The sequence below is a fragment of the Bufo bufo genome, chromosome 1, assembly GCF_905171765.1.
Source record: "Bufo bufo chromosome 1, aBufBuf1.1, whole genome shotgun sequence".
Taxonomy (NCBI): domain Eukaryota; kingdom Metazoa; phylum Chordata; class Amphibia; order Anura; family Bufonidae; genus Bufo; species Bufo bufo.
In genome coordinates this window covers 34,144,955-34,163,120 of record NC_053389.1, presented here as the reverse complement: position 1 = coordinate 34,163,120, position 18,166 = coordinate 34,144,955, and positions in this window count along the sequence as shown.

Genomic DNA, 18,166 nt, shown 5'->3' with positions numbered 1-18,166 from the left:
ATTAATATAACCTGTATTAATCGCATAGCGATTACAACTTAGGCAAATTTGTGACACTGGAGCTTCAGAATGAATCTAAGATGGATGCTGTCCTTGCTTTTTGATAGGAGGTGGGAGGGTCTGGGAGGAAGGGTATGCTGATTGGCTGGAATGTGTCTGCTGACTGTGAGGTACAGGGTCAAAGTTTGCTCAATGATGATGTATAGGGGGCGGACCGAACATCACATATGTTCGCCCGCCGCGGCGAACGCGAACAAGCTATGTTCGCCGGGAACTGTTTGCCGGCTAATAGTTCGGGACATCTCTAGTCTCCACCAGACGGAATGACAGCATTTAAAAGGCCAGTAATTTAGAAATGCTGGCATTTAGGGCTAGGGATCGCGGGTGGGTAGGGGGGTACTTCCTCTTCCTCTCCAGCGTTTGGGAGATGGAGAGCTGAACGCTTCCGTGGGACATTGTGAAGATGCTTGGTGACCCAGGTGTTGGTGTTGCTGGCAGATCCTCTGTTTGCGGGGTGGCAGGTGGCACTGTCACTCCAGAGGTGGATGAAGAGGCTAAGACTGCAGCAGAAGAGGAAGCAGGAGGAGCCAGAGACAGGACGCCTACTGTGATTGGTCTTCCACCTCTTCAAAGCCACCTTCCTCCTCTGACTCCTCTTCTTCAGACTCCTCTCTCTGCGTTGCCGCAGGTCCAGCAATCGACGACGACAAGGCTGCTTCTGGTGATGATGGTGACCACAACTCTTCCTCTTCATGCTCATCTACGGCCTGATCCAGCACTCTTCGCAGGGCACGCTCCAGAAAAAAAAGCATATGGGATGAGGTCGATGATGTTGCCTTGGGTTTGACTGACCAGGTTTGTCACCTCCGCAAAAGGACACATGAGCCTACAGCCATTGTGCATGAGCGTTCAGTAACGCGCCCAAAAAATACCCAGCTCCGCAGAGGCTGTCCTCTTTTTTTTTTTTATTAAAAAAATCTGTTCTTACCAGTTTAATCTCTGTTTTGTCCCCTATGGTGTATGGAATAGATTTTAGGAACCAGGAGATGGAAAAAGATGCTTGGTCGGTCCTCTTACTCCCAATTTGGGGCACGGCGCGTGCGCCGTACAATGTACTGTGCTACCCGATATGAGTGGTATGTTAAGTAGTACTATTCCTATCAGTTTAATCCCTGTTACATCCCCTATCAGGGGCCGGTGTATGGAATAGATTTTAGGAACCGGGAGATGGAAAAAGATGCTTGGTCGGTCCTCTTACTTCCAATTTGGGGCACTGCGCGTGCGCCGTGCAATGTACTGTGCTACCCGATATGAGTGGTATGTTAAGTAGTACTATTCCTATCAGTTTAATCCCTGTTACATCCCCTATCAGGGGCCGGTGTATGGAATAGATTTTAGGAACCGGGAGATGGAAAAAGATGCTTGGTTGGTCCTCTTACTTCCAATTTGGGGCACTGCGCGTGCGCCGTGCAATTTACTGTGCTACCAGATAGGAGTGGCATGTTAAGTAGTACTATTCCTATCAGTTTAATCCCTGTTACGTCTCCTATCAGGGGACGTGTATGGAATAGATTTTAGGAACCGGGAGATGGAAAAAGATGCTTGGTTGGTCCTCTTACTTCCAATTTGGGGCACTGCGCGTGCGCCGTGCAATGTACTGTGCAATCCCAATATGAGTGGTATGTTAAGTAGTACTATTCCTATCAGTTTAATCCCTGTTACGTCCCCTATCAGTGGACGTGTATGGAATAGAGTTTAGACAACCGCAAAGAGTTGTCAATAGTTGACACACTCATGACATAAATTTTATTCCTCTATGCGTCAATCTTGGTGTAGTGATGACTGTGCTTGTGCGCATGTTTGGGAGATTGCAGGCGATGGCGGTTTTTCAAAGCCTATGGTCGTGCTGAGGTAGTTCAGTGACAGTTAAGTAACCCAGAAAACAATGATTCTGCAGTGTGGGCCCATTGTTGGCCTAGTAGGCTTTAATGATCACCTTAGATGATCACAAAGAAAATTCATGTTTTTTCTATGCAAAATTATCCAGCCGATCGCTTTTGGTCTGTTCACAATGAAGCAATGACCTTATCTCATCTGGGGTGTGCCAACATTGCCATTGCCAACACGCTTATAGAGGTGGTCGCTTCATTGTGATACGCAAGCCCCTTCACCACAAGAAGTTAATGATCACAAAGGGGAATTGACACATGTATGTGCATTTTTTTTTGTTTTGTTTTTGCAGCCACAGTGCAGCACCAGAGGCCAGAAGAATTAGGCATGTACACATGCCAGAAAAATTAGGTATTGTTGCAGCCGCTGTTTTCCAGGCAGAAAGTGCACTAAAACATTGCGGCTTTAACCCTAGTTGGTGGCGGAGAAGTCACGCAAGTCATCCGGCATGCAGAGATTAAATACAGTAGCGTGTGGACCATTTTTAGCCCAAGGCAGCTCATCTCATCAGGCCTTTTTTAGTCAAATGCATCCCCCACTGTCAGTCCCTTAGGATCCATGCCTCATTCATCTTAATAAAGGTGAGGTAAATCTAGACTTTTTTGACCTAGGCAACTTCTCTTCTCAGTGACAATACCTCCTGCTGCGCTGAAGGTCCTTTCTGACAGGACACTTGAAGCGGGGCAGGCCAGAAGTTCTATCGCAAATTGGGATAGCTCAGGCCACAGGTCAAGCCTGCACACCCAGTAGTCAAGGGGTTTATCGCTCCTCAGTGTCGATATCTGCAGTTAAGGCGAGGTAGTCTGCTAGCTGTCGGTCGAGTCGTTCTCTGAGGGTGGACCCCGAAGGGCTGTGGCGATGCGTAGGACTTAAAAAGCTCTGCATGTCCTCCATCAACAACACGTCTGTAAAGCGTCCTGTCCTTGCCGGCGTGGTCGTGGTAGGAGGAGGATTACTTTCACCTCTTCCCCTGTTAGATTCCCGTTGTGCTGTGACATCACCCTTATACGCTGTGTAAAGCATACTTTTTTAACTTGTTTTGTAACTGCTGTATCCTTTCCGACTTCCGGTAATTCAGTAACATTTCAGCCACTTTCTGCTTATACCGGGGGTCTAGTAGCGTGGCCACCCAGTACAGGTCGTTTTCCTTCAGCCTTTTTATTTTTTTTATTTTCATATTTTCATATTCAATGAAACAAAGCAATGAGTTACAGAATAAAATGTAACATGGTGTAAGGTACTAAATGCTAGCAAAAACAGGATTCCTCGTGTATATAAAGGATGGTAGACATTAAATGACATGGATCTACAGGTTCAAATGAATAGCAGAGTGAAGATAAGAACACTTCTTAAAGCTTGCATTCAAGATAACTCTTCAAACCTGTTTCTAGAGAGCTTACATGTGCCTGATTGTGTTGGAGCAGAGGTAAAGTATGAAATATTGAGGGGGATTGTGAGAACCAGACGTCAGAGACAGGTCCAGGGTGGATCTAGCCTAGCCTCCGTGGATAGAGAAAGAGGATATGGAAGGACTACTATTAATGAGATCGTGGAGGGCCTAGAGTTAGGAGTAAGACTGAATCTGAAAGATCAGGACCGTCAAGGACTAGAGAATCTGTATCTTGACCAAAGAGACCAACGTTTTAGGAAAGCTGGGTGTGTACGGGATTCCCAAGAGGAAAGTTCCTCAAATCGATAGAGCTGGTCTATCTTGAGCTTCCATTGTTCCAAGGATGGTAGAGAGGTCTGGAGCCAGCACTTGGGAACTAAGATGCGTGCTGCAATTAGTAGTTGTTCAAAAAGGTAAGTAGGAGGGGGATGATTTGCCTCATTAAAGTAAGATAATAAGGCTCCATATGGAGACATCTTCACTGAGGTCAGTGTCATGACTGTCACTGATACAGACAGGTCTGGGAGGAGAAGGTCGCAGCGACTTGCTACTCGCGATAGCTTGTGAGTTTGCTCCGCGGTTCAGGGTATGTCATCCGGGTTTTGCCTTGTGAACCTTTTTGTCCTGACTGGGAGTTTGTAGGCATCCTTCTCAGGTGAGTCCTGTCTGCCACTCCCAGCTACTATATTAGTTTCAGTTTCACTTGCAGTCATTGCCAGATATAGTCCTTACTTCCAGTGCTATTCTGACCTTTGAAGGAGATCGTTTGACGGTGTTGCTGTGGAGCTCTTGTCCGGCGTGGACTGTCGTGTTTGGGATCGCCTTCTCTGCTCGTGACTGGATAAGTCTATCTCTGCTGTATATTATTTGTTTGTTGCTGTCTTCCCCTGTTGTTCTCCTAAACGTGAGTGATGGTGACTAGTGCTCCCATCGGCCTTTCCCCAGTCTAGTCTTGTTAGGGTGACTGAGGGTTTAGGCATCCTGCTCGCCGCACGGGTTCACACCCCGTCTAGGGTATCAGGGCAGTGCCAGCTTAGGGTTAGTCAGGGGTGGCCATTATATTTCCCATCCATAGATAAGGGTCCCCCTTCCCCTCCGTCTGGTGCTACAAGACTGCTGCTGGGATATAGGTCGTGACAGTCAGACAAATTTGGTTGCTAATTTGAAAGATATCTGACGACCATTTGTTTATCGACGGACAATTCCACCAGATATGGAGGAAAGTTCCAATTTCCCCTGAGCACCTCCAGCATTTGTCCGAAGAAAACCCCGCAAAATGCGCAGATCTAGCAGGGGTGATATACCATTGGGTTAAGATTTTATATCCATTTTCCTGGATGCGTACACAACGTGAAGCTTTATGTGGAAGGCTAAATATTTCTGGGAGTACAGGCGTAGGTATGTCGATTCCAGTTTCTCTTTCCCAATTACGTATAAAAGCCAGTTTGATGGTGAGGGGGAGGGAACATAATCTGCTATATAATTGTGAGATTCATTTTTTGGGAGGTTTAGGAATAGTAATTAGGGTCTCGAACCAACCCAGAGGGCGAAAAAGTTCCCCATTAGTGTTATTCCCAGTAATGAAGGATTTGATGTGCGGTATTAAAGTAAAGTCACAGGGGTGGGGGTTGAGTAATGCTTGCAGGGCGTCTGTATTGATCAGTGTTCCTGGTGATTCACGAAGGCGGTTAATAGGTAAGGCGGAAGATCTAACCACTTTAGAAGAGGATTCAAGCATAGATGAGGAGGATGTGCCTAAAATGTCTGTAACAGTCAGTAGTGGGGAGGGGAAGGGTACTGAGCAGTGAGAGGTAATCATCCACCTCCAGGCGTCCAATGTAGCTTTTATTATTGGATAAGTAGGTAATGGGATATGAGGAAGGACTCGGTGACCCAAAAGGATGGTTCGGAACGGCAGGCCTAGTATGTTTGGTTTTAAGCACTTTTCCTAATAAAATTCGCACTACGAGGTGAAGCTGGACAGTCTGTCACATCACCCCCATGCATATCAGGGAAACTGTCTGAGCCTCAAGTTATGCAGCAGTCTCTTATGCTGTTTGAAGACTCTGCTGGCAGGGTTTCCCAAGGGCATCCACCTAGCCCTTCCCCAGGGGTGGAAGAGATAGAATGCACTAACGCACAACCACTTATGTTTCCTAATGAGGACATGGGAATACCACCTCAGCACGTCTCTGATGATGACGAAACACAGGTGCCAACTGCTGCGTCTTTCTGCAGTGTGCAGACTGAACAGGAGGTCAGGGATCAAGACTGGGTGGAAGACGATGCAGGGGACGATGAGGTCCTAGACCCCACATGGAATGAAGGTCGTGCCACTGACTTTCAGAATTCTTAGGAAGAGGCAGTGGTGAGACCGAGCCAACAGCGTAGCAAAAGAGGGAGCAGTGGGCAAAAGCAGAACACCCGCCGCCAAGAGAGTCCGTCTGCTACTGGCCACCGCCATCTGGGACCGAGCACCCCAAAGGCAGCTTCAAGGAGTTCCCTGGCGTGGCAGTTCTTCAAACAATGTGCTGACGACAAGACCCGAGTGGTTTGCACGCTGTGCCATCAGAGCCTGAAGCAAGGCATTAACGTTCTGAACCTTAGCACAACCTGCATGACCAGGCACCTGCATGCAAAGCATGAACTGCAGTGGAGTAAACACCTTAAAAACAAGGAACTCAGTCAGGCTCCCCCTGCCACCTCTTCTGCTGCTGCCGCCGCCTCGGCCTCTTCCTCCGCCTCTGGGGGAACGTTGGCACCTGCCGCCAAGAAAACAGAGGATGTTCCACCAACACCACCATCTCCGTCACCAAGCATCTCAACCATGTCACACGGCAGCGTTCAGCTCTCCATCTCACAAACATTTGAGAGACAGCGTAAATTCCCACCTAGCCACCCTCGATCCCTGGCCCTGAATGCCAGCATTTCTAAACTACTGGCCTATGAAATGCTGTCATTCAGGCTGGTGGACACAGACAGCTTCAAACAGCTCATGTCGCTTGCTGTCCCACAGTATGTTGTTCCCAGCCGGCACTACTTCTCCAAGAGAGCCGTGCCTTCCCTGCACAACTAAGTATCCGATAAAATCAAGTGTGCACTGTGCAACGCCATCTGTGGCAAGGTCCACCTAACCACAGATATGTGGACCAGTAAGCACGGCCAGGGACGCTGTATCTCCCTAACTGCACACTGGGTAAATGTAGTGGCGGCTGGGGCCCAGGCGAAGAGCTGTTTGGCGCACGTCCTTCCGCCGCCAAGGATCGCAGGGCAACATTCTTTGCCTCCTGTTGCCTCCTCCTCCTACTCGTCTTCCTCCTCCTCTTCTTCCACCTGCTCATCCAGTCAGCCACACACCTTCACCACGAACTTCAGCACAGCCCGGGGTAAACGTCAGCAGGCCATTCTGAAACTCATATGTTTGAGGGACAGGCCCCACACCGCACAGAAGTTGTGGCTGGGTATAGAACAACAGACCAACGAGTGGTTGCTGCCGGTGAGCCTCAAGCCCGGCCTGGTGGTGTACGATAATGGGCGAAATCTCGTTGCAGCTCTGGGACTAGCCGGTTTGACGCACATCCCTTGCCTGGCGCATGTGCTGAATTTGGTGGTGCAGAAGTTCATTCACAACTACCCCGACATGTCAGAGCTGCTGCATAAAGTGCGGGCCGTCTGTGCGCGCTTCCGGCCTTTCACATCCTGCCGCTGCTCGCCTGTTTGCGCTACAGCGTAACTTCGGCCTTCCCGCTCACCGCTTCATATGCGACGTGCCCACCAGGTGGAACTCCACCTTGCACATGCTGGACAGACTGTGCGAGCAGCAGCAGGCCATAGTGGAGTTTCAGCTGCAGCACTGCGGAACAGCACCACTTCACCACCAACGACTGGGCCTCCATGCGAGACCTGTGTGCCCTGTTGCGCTGTTTCGAGTACTCCACCAACATGGCCAGTGGCAATGACGCCGTTATCAGCGTTACAATACCACTTCTATGTCTCCTTGAGAAAACACTTAGGGCGATGATGGAAGAGGAGGTGGCCCAGGAGGAGGAAGAGGTGTCATTTTTAGCACTTTCAGGCCAGTCTCTTAGAAGTGACTCAGAGGGAGGTTTTTTGCAACAGCAGAGGCCAGGTACAAATGTGGCCAGACAGGGCCTACTACTGGAGGACGAGGATGAGGAGGAGGTGGAGGAGGATGAGGATGAAGCATGTTCACAGCGGGGTGGCACCCAACGCAGCTCGGGCCCATCACTGGTGCGTGGCTGGGGGGAAACGCAGGACGATGACGATACGCCTCCCACAGAGGACAGCTTGTCCTTACCTCCGGGCAGCCTGGCACACATGAGCGACTACATGCTGCAGTGCCTGCGCAACGACAGCAGAGTTGCCCACATTTTAACGTGTGCGGACTACTGGGTTGCCACCCTGCTGGATCTACGGTACAAAGACAATGTGCCCACCTTACTTCCTGCACTGGAGCGTGATAGGAAGATGCGCAAGTACAAGCGCACGTTGGTAGACGCGCTACTGAGAGCATTCCCAAATGTCACAGGGGAACAAGTGGAAACCCAAGGCGAAGGCAGAGGAGGAGCAAGAGGTCGCCAACGCAGCTGTGTCACGGCCAGCTCCTCTGAGGGCAGGGTTAGCATGGCAGAGATGTGGAAAAGTTTTGTCACCACGCCACAGCTAACTGCACCACCACCTGATACGGAACGTGTTAGCAGGAGGCAACATTTCACTAACATGGTGGAACAGTACGTGTGCACACCCCTCAAAGTACTGACTTATGGTTCGACCCCATTCAACTTCTGGGTCTCCAAATTGTCCACGTGGCCAGAGCTAGCCTTTTATGCCTTGGAGGTGCTGGCCTGCCCGGCGGCCATCGTTTTGTCTGAACGTGTATTCAGCACGGCAGGGGGCGTCATTACACACAAACGCAGCCGCCTGTCTACAGCCAATGTGGACAAGCTGACGTTCATAAAAATGAACCAGGCATGGATCCCACAGGACCTGTCCATCCCTTGTGCAGATTAGACAATAACTACCCCCCCTTAACAATATATTATTGTACTCCAGGGCACTTCCTCATTCAATCCTTTTTTTATTTTCATTTTACCATTATATTGCGGGGCAACCCAAAGTTGAATGAACCTCTCCTCTGTCTGGGTGCCGGGGCCTAAAAATATCTGACAATGGCATGTTCCAGTGTTGGGTGACATGAAGCCTGATTCTCTGCTATGACATGAAGCCTGATTCTCTGCTATGGGACCTCTCTCCTCTGTCTGGGTGCCGGGGCCTAAATATCTGACAATGGCCTGTTCCAGTGGTGGGTGACGTGAAGCCTGATTCTCTGCTATGCCATGAAGCCTGATTCTCTGCTTTGGGACCTCTCTCCTCTGTCTGGGTGCCGGGGCCTAAATATCTGACAATGGCCTGTTCCAGTGGTGGGTGACGTGAAGCCTGATTCTCTGCTATGCCATGAAGCCTGATTCTCTGCTTTGGGACCTCTCTCCTCTGTCTGGGTGCCGGGGCCTAAATATCTGACAATGGCCTGTTCCAGTGGTGGGTGACGTGAAGCCTGATTCTCTGCTATGACTTGAAGCCTGATTCTCTGCTATGACATAAAGCCTGATTCTCTGCTATGGGACCTCTCTCCTCTGTCTGGGTGCCGGGGCCTAAAAATATATGACAGTGGCCTGTTCCAGTGGTGGGTGACGTGAAGCCTGATTCTCTGCTATGTTATGAAGCCTGATTCTCTGCTATGGGACCTCTCTCCTCTGTGTGGGTGTCGGGGCCTAAATATCTGACAATGGCCTGTTCCAGTGGTGGGTGACGTGAAGCTTTATTCTCTGCTAAGACATGAAGCCTGATTCTCTGCTATGACTTGAAGCCTGATTCTCTGCTATGACATGAAGCCTGATTCTCTGCTATGGGACCTCTCTCCTCTGTCTCGGTGCCGGGGCCTAAATATCTGACAATGGCCTGTTCCAGTGGTGGGTGACGTGAAGCCTGATTCTCTGCTATGACATGAAGCCTGATTCTCTGCCATTGATATTGGTTAATTTTAATTTCTTTTATTTTTATTTTTATTAATTTCCCTATCCACATTTGTTTGCAGGGGATTTACCTACATTTTGCTGCCTTTTTCAGCCCTCTAGCCCTTTCCTGGGCTATTTTACAGCCTTATTAGTGCCGAAAAGTTCGGGTCCCCATTGACTTCAATGGGGTTCGGGTTAGGATCCCGAACCCGAACATTTCCGGGAAGTTCGGCCGAACTTCTCGAACCCGAACATCCAGGTGTTCGCTCAACTCTAAAAGTAACGCTGAGAACGGCATTATCGGCACTGGCTATGTTGGTGGAGTACTCGAAACAGCGCAACAAGAAACACAGGTCTCGCATGGAGGCCCAGTCATTGGTGGTGAAGTGGTGCTGTTCCGCCGAGTGACTCACCCGTGCAAGCTGCAGCTGAAACTCCACTATCGCCTGCTGCTGCTCGCACAGTCTGGCCAGCATGTGCAAGGTGGAGTTCCACCTTATGGGCACGTCGCATATAAGGCGGTGAGCCGGAAGGCCAAAGTTACGCTGCAGCGCTAACAGGCGAGCAGCAGCAGGGTGAGAACGCCGAAAGCGCGCACATACGGCCCGCACTTTATGCAGCAGCTCTGACATGTCGGGGTAATTTTTAAGGAATCTCTGCACCACCAAATTCAGCACATGCGCCAGGCAAGGGATGTGCATCAAACCGGCTAGTCCCAGATCTGCTACGAGACACTGGCACAAACTGACTGGCACAAACCACTCATCGGTCTGTTGTTTAAGGCCCGTCCACAACTCCTTCTGTCGTTTACCCCTGGCTGTGCTGAAGTTGGTGGTGAAGGTGTTACGCTGACCGGATGAGGAGCTGGTAGAGGATGAGGAAGCAGAGTAGGAGGAGGAAGCAACAGGAGGCAGACTGAAGCACCCTGCAATCATCGGTGGTGGAAAGACATGCGCCAAACTGCTATCCGCCTCAGGCCCAGCCACCACTGCATTTACCCAGTGTGCTGTTATGGAGATATAACGGCCCTGACCGTGCTTAATGGTCCACGTATCTGTAGTCAGGTGCACCTTGCCACAGATGGCGTTACGCAGTGCACACCTGATTTTGTCCCCTACTTGGTTGTGAAGGGAAGGGATGGCTCGCCTTGAAAAGTAGTGGCGGCTGGGCACGAAGTACTGTGGGACAGCCACCACCATAAGGCCTTTAAAACTATCCGTCTCCAACAAACGGAATGACAGCATTTCAAAGGCAAGTTATTTAGAAATCCTGGCATTCAGGGCTAGGAATCGCGGGTGAGTAGGGGGGTACATCCTCTTCCTCCCCAGCGTTTAGGAGATGGAGATCTGAACGCTTCCGTGGGACATTGTGGAGATGCTTGGTGACCCAGTTGTTAGTGTTGCTGGCAGACCCCCTGTTTATGGGGTGCCAGGTGGCACTGTCACTCCAGAGGTGGATGAAGAGGCCGCGACTGCAGCAGTAGAGGAAGCAGGAGGAGCCAGAGACCTTTCTTGTTTTTTGAGGTGTCTACTCCACTGCAGCTCGTGCTTTGCACTTAAATGCCTGGTCATGCAGGTTGTGCTCAGGTTGAGAACGTTTATGCCTCGCCTCAGGCTCTGATTGCACAGCGTGCAAACCAATCGTGTCTTGTCGTCAGCACATTGTCTGAAGATTTGCCACGCCAGGGAACTCCTTGGAGCTGGCTTTGGTGTGCTCGGTCCCTTGCTGCGATGGGCATGCTGGGAGTTGTAGTTTTGCAACAGCTGGAGGCACACTGGTTGGGAAACACTGATCTAGAGGACGGCCTCTCCGCTTTTGCACCCTGCTGCCTCTTCTGCTGTGCTGGTGGCACTGTGCGACCACCTCCTCTACCTCCGAACTACATAGGTCACTCGCATGATTCCATGTAGGGTCGAGGTCCTCATCGTCCTCCACATCATCTTCCACCCAGTCTTCACCCCTGACTTCCTTGTCGGTCTGCACACTTTCGAAAGCCCCAGCAGTTGGCACCTGTGTTTCATCATCATCCGAGACGTGCTGCGATGGTCCTCCCATGTACTCATCTTGAAAGATAAGTGGTTGGGCATCGGTGCACTCAATCTCTTCCACTTCTGGGGCAGGGCTAGGTGGATGGCCCTGGGAAACCCTGCTAACAGAGTCATCAAAAATCAGAAGAGACTGCTGCATGACTTGGGGCTCAGACTGCTTGGCTGATTTGCAAGGGGGTGAGGTGAAAGACTGATGGACATCGGCTGCAGGTGTCAACTGTGGTCTTTCAGCAGGAGACTGGGTGGGAGACAATGTGAAGGAACTGGATCCACTGTCAGCAACCCAATCTACTATCGCCTGTACTTGTTCAGGCCTCTCCATTCGTAGAACAGCATTAGGCCCGAATAAATACCGCTGCAGGTTTTGTCGCCTACACGCACCCGAGGAAGGGGTTTCACTTGTGCATGTGTAACATCCCAGAGTTATTTTACTAAACTCTTTTTCCCCGCTACTATTTGTTGGTAACATGTGCCTTGTCATCTAATGTGATTTTTTAAAATATTCCTCGCAAATGTGCATTTTCTAAGCATGTTACATGTAATTTGCTGTAATTTCCATGTACACCAGCAGGTGGCAGCAATGTTAGCAAGTCCTTAGTAACAGTTTAGTGTATCTAGACTGGAATAGTTTATTCCAGTTTAGCTCCCCCCTCTTTGAGCAGAGTGGGCTCGCCCATGTCCTGCCTCATGGGGAGGAAACGAAGTTACAGTGAGTGTTCCAGCTCTACCTGCAAGGGGATGGCTGTGCAAGTAGGAGCTCTCAGAAATAGGGATCCCAAACCAGGATCGTGTCTCGGTTGAGACCAAAGATCTTCATTCCCAGCCTGAGCCTCCAGCCTCAATTGGTGACAAGCAAGCAGCCACCTCCAGAACTCCAGGAAGAACCATTCCCTGTGAGCTAACTGTGAGTACCATCCAGAGACCAGGAGAAGCCAAATTCCTCCACAGCTAGTCAGTCCCATACACAGCAAAAGATAGACAGAGCAGAAGATATAGATTCCTGCCACATATTACAGAGCCATAAGCAGATGACTTATCCTGCCATATTCTCCAGGCACATGATAGAAGCAGAAGAGATATTGATCCCTGCCATACATTGCCAATACCTGCTGGCACCCAAGACTATTGCTGTATCTCGTGTGGATTATTGCTGCCTCCAGTAAAGACCAGTTGAATTATATTCCAAGTCTGGATCTCATTCATTACTACCAAATACCTCAACTACTCCTACTAGCAACACACTAGCACTCATTTATTGCAAGTGAGCCAGGATCCAGGAGTCCTGCCGTACCAAGGTAGGAGACACCGTTGACACTATACCCACTACTATACAGAGACATTACCCCATGCTGGCATTCCTAACCTGGTACGTGAGTTGCAACACCTTTAAGAGCCCTGAGACTGTACCCTGCGCACGCTGCAATTAGCGTCACGAATAAAAACAATAGACTTCTATATCCATATCCGGACCTACTGCATTATTTTGGGATCCGCCTAACCGTACCACGGTCCTGCTCATTGCATTTTTGGCATCACTGGAACAGGATCGAGCTGTGTGCCAACAGGATCGAGCTGTGTGCCAACAGAACCGGATCCAACTGTGTGCTACAATAGAACCGGATCCAATTGTGTGCTTAACTGGATCAAATTGCATGTTTCACAGTGCTGCAGGATCTGGGGATTGTGCAAAAACCCTGAGGATTGACTTTATTGCTTTGTTGCTGTGCCAGAAAGCGCTAAACGTGCGCTCCAGCACTCAAAGGGTTAATTTGCCATATTCACAAAATGGCGCTGCTTCTTCATGCCCAGAAGCGGGAAAACTCAGGAACGCCCTCTCAAGAGCACGAAAATGCCGAATACGCCCCCCTAGAAGCGGGAAAACTAAAGCATGCCCACCAAGAACTTTGCAATGTGAGCCAAGGGAGTGCAGACTCCTCCCTCTGGGCTCCACCCTCACTTCCTGAAAGCACCCTGACAGTGGAGCCAAGGAAGATGGCGCTCCCTCCTCCAAAATGGGATCAGATGGCGATCCAGGGAGAGCTTGTATACGAGACCACTGTACCTGAGATCCGCGTCTCGCAGCTTATCAAGAAAGTGTGCCCCTGCACGTTTGGAGCGTCCCCAGAGCCAGCGCCTGCCGCAATCAAGGAAGAGACAGCCGCTGCTAACCCAGCTGAGAAGGCCGCTGTTTCCACTCCTGCGGAAGAAGACGCGACTCCAGCTAAGTCCTCGGAGGCTGTGGATCCCTCCGCTACTTCTGCTGACAGCGTCGAAGGCGAGACGTACCCCAAGATGGCCACCGACGCTGAACCTGCTCCCGCGGAGGACGCCGCTGACACAGCTGCCCAGGCTTTGGACCAGCCTGCACCACAGACGGCGATTGGACCCCTCGATGACCACCAGGAGGGACCGGAACCGGCCGCCCGGCTGCGACATCAGGTAGGAGCAGACGCGCTCCCTGAGGCCCAGGCCTGGGCCGTACCTGCCCCTGCACCGCTCCTTGTGGGTCCCGATCCTTCCAACAGGCTTAGGCCTGCTCCGCTAAGGACACCTACTGGTGCGGCGGAGGCGGCTGGTGTTTCCACTCTGCTGCCCAGTTCCACTACTACAAAACCGGGATGCCTAAACCCCGAAGTCCCTTGGGAAATCACAGCCTACGCCCAGACGGCTTGAGAAGACAAGTCCGCCATAGAGGGATGGGTCAAACAGGTGTTAGATGACCCCCAGCCATGAGACCCCAAACTTACCAGACGGATAGGGACAGTCCTATGGTTCTCCGTTGAGAGGGGAGTGGGATTCCTGCAAGATAGCCACTCCGGGTCTGAAATCTTTGTGGGCCGCCGCTCAGTCAAGCAACATTATCTGCCACAGGCCCATCACAACCTGTACGCAGGGGATTAGGTAGAATATACCCCTATTCGTTCTGTTCAAGGACCATTCGCTGCCGGTGTGACTCTGCTAGCTAAGCCATTAACCCCTGCAGTCACCCCAGAGACCTGACAGGAAGACCCAGGCTCTGCAGGGAAGATCCGTTCTCTACAAGAGACCCCAGATGGCAGGTTGCGTTTCAGAGAGCAACCCCAGCCAGAACCTGCACCTCTTATCCCTGACCTGGCTGCACCATTAACACTACGAGTGGGCCAGATAAACAATTCAGTGTTAACCTTCAACCCTAGGGTGCAACCCTATGTACTGCCCTAGAAGCAGCCTCAAGCACCCTCTGTTTGCCTACCAGAACCCCTTCAGCCGGAGGTTTTTAACCCCTCTGCACTGGCTAGGGATGTCACAGCTGCATTCTCCAGGCAGTCTGCACAGCCAACACCAAAAGCCACCAATAGAGGGCAGTGGCGCATCACTACTGCTGCAACCCTGAGCTACCAGAGGCAAGAGCACCCCCTCATGCGCTTCAGTAGCTCAAGTAGCGAGGAGGACATGGATGTCCTTCTCTAAATGCATCCTCTTCAACAAATAAGGAACTATATGGGAGCCACGTCGTGGACTGTTTCTGACGGGTGAGGACCCGTTGGCATTGTGTGTTTTAACGTTTTTATTTTCAGGTTGCCCTAGTTTGTCCTCACCCTGATGGTCATGAGCAGTAAGGACTCCCCCCATCAGCATTTAATTCCTCACGTCCAAGTTCATTGTTTTGTCCCCTTTCTCAGGTTACTTAAAGGGGTTATCCGAGTTATGGGAAAAAAAATAAAACCTAACAAAATTAATCAGGATATACATATACATTAGTCAAGCTTGATTTTTTGAAAAAAGAACGATCCTTACACCTTTTCCAGGTTCTGTTATTGCTGTGTTTACATGCAGCAGTAACAACAATGACTCATCTCTCCCTCATGAATATTTGTGGGAGGGGTTGATTTCAAAAGAAAACCCTCCACCCCGCCCCCCCAATATAATAAATGGGGATGGAGTGGCAGCATGGTGAGACATATGTACTAGCGGCAGGGCCAGTCCGGCAAGGTGACAGGCTATTCAACTGCTGTAACAGCCTGCCGATAATATAAAAGTATCATAAGCCAGTGTTTCACAACCAGTGTTCCTCCAGCTGTTGCAAAACTACAACTCCCAGCATGCCTGGACAGGCATGCTAGGAGTTGTAGTTTTGCAAAAGCTGTAGGCACAACGGTTGGGAAACAATGCAATAAGCTATATTAGATTCATATACCTATATCTTGATAGAGATATAGGATTTATATATTAGCTAATAAACTTTTGAATAAACACCTTTTTCTGTTGTAGCTGATATAACCTTATTATACATTTACTTTTTTCTTCAAGTGGGCGGTCTTCACTGGAACGGAGCAGCCAGCCATACAAGTGCCGAATGAAGAGCTGCGGCAGTGGTGAGGATCGCGCATATGCGATCAGCTATTAGCCGCAGGGAGGAACTTGGAGGGAGCCGCGGCACAAGTGAGGATCGCGCATGCGCGATCAGCTATTAGCCGCAGTTAGAAACTTGGAGGTAGCCGTGGCATAAGTGAGGATCGCGCATGCGCGATCAACTCACAGCCGCACGGACTGTAATGCAGAGAGGTGGGGGCGTGGCCAAGGCTGATGACGTTCCGTTGACATGGCTTAGTCACTCCGACAAGCAGAGAGCTCCATGTCAACGGAACGTCACAGCTGATGACGTGGGCGGTCAAATGACTGTTTAGTGTAGCAGAGAAACGGCACAAGATAGGTACAGTAAGTGATTTAGGAAAACTAAGGTATAGGAGAAATAAAGCCATAAAGATAAGGTTAAGTTAACTCGGATAACCCCTTTAATAACCTTGTGGAACTATGGTTCTAAATATGCTGCTTTTAGACATTTTATACCTCCTTTGGATTACAATTAACCTTTATCTCTGTGGATTACAATTGACTCTTTTACCTGTTTCTGGAGGATTCAACTTCAAGCATTTCAAGTCAAAGGATTCAAGCTATATTTGAGCCTACTCTTGCATTAATAAAATTGCACTCCTTTTATAAAAATTTTTTACCGCAACATAAAAGCTTGCACCCAAAGAAAAGACTCAAACGATTACCTGAGCTCTTTGTGATTTCATACTGTGATATCTTTGCACTAATTACCAGTTTACATTTTATGCAACGTTTAAGATAACATGCCAATTGTGTGTATTCTCTCCTAGGTGCCGCAATGTGACCTTCCTGCACTGTTTGTGATGATTGCACTTAACAATTGCACTTAACTAAAAATGTAGCAACTTACTCTTGTATGCCTTATTTTACAGCTCTTGTTCTCTCCTCTCTTTATACGGACTGCCTTTATGCGGACGCATAATACTAATGGCCTAAATCTGGAGTTATATATCCTAGGTACCCAGGTAAGACCGAGTGGTGAGTCCCGGCAGGTCCAGTAACTACACGGGTAATCCCGCTGCTTCGGGAATAGTTAGAAGTCATAGACCCCTCCTTCCCGCTTGTTATGGGTGGGCTCGCCCATGTCCTGTCTCATGGGGAGGAAAGGAAGTTACAGTAAGTGTTCAAGCTCTCCCTGCAAGGGGAAGGCTGTGCAAGTAGGAGCTCCCAGAAATAGGGATCCAAAACCGGGATCGTGCCTCGGTTGAGACCAAAGATCTTAATTCCCAGCCTGAGCCTCCAGCCTCAACTGATGACAAGCAAGCAGCCACCTCCAGAACTCCAGGAAGAACCATTCCCTGTGAGCTAACTGTGAGTACCATCCAGAGACCAGGAGAAGCCAAATTCCTTCTCAGCTAGTCAGTCCCATACACAGCAGAAGATAGACAGAGCAGAAGATATAGATTCCTGCCACATATTACAGAGCCATAAGCAGACGACTAATCCTGCCATATTCTCCAGGCACATGATAGAAGCAGAAGAGATATTGATCCCTGCCATACATTGCCAATACCTGCTGGGACCCAAGACTATTAAAAGCAGAGTGTGTTTGGCATGCATGCTGCACCTGCATTCCCTGGACTTTGTGTGGCTGTCATGGCCCACAAACAGGTAGGAACTAGTGTTAGGGACCACTCCATAGAGGCGACCTTGACGTGGTGAGTGGCTTATTACGCTTTGGCCAAAATGTACACCAATGCCTCATTCAGCATAGAGGTCGTGTGGATTATTGCTGCCTCCAGTAAAGACCAGTTTAATTTTATTCCAAGTCTGGATCTCATTCATTACTACCAAATCCCTCAACTACTTCTACTAGCAACAGACTAATGTATTGCAAGTGAGCCAGAATCCAGGAGTCCGGCCGTACCAAGGTAGGAGACACCGTTGACACTATACCCACTACTATACAGACATTACCCCACTCTGGCATTCCTAACCTGGTACGTGAGTTGCAATACCTTAAAGGGCCCTGAGACTGTACCCTGCGCACGCTGCAATTGGCGTCACAAATAAAAACAATAGACATCTATATCCATATCCGGACCCACTGCATTATTTTGGCGTCCGCCTAACCGTACCACGGTCTTGCTCATACAACATGTAGCTGGCACAGATCGACCACGTCCTCTCCCTGCAACAGGAACTCCACCAGCAGCACCACAACATGGACCACGTCCCTTATTTGACGCTCTCCTCATATTTTTTGAATTTAGGATCTTGCCCTAAATGGGTGTTTAATTAATAGTAGAAAAGAACGACAGAATGTAGAGGGTGTATCTCACACGGCCTGATCCAGTGTAGGCCTCAATTAAAGATTTCTTAGCACAAAATGGCTGTATCTCAAATGCCTAATTTAAACCCCTGTATGT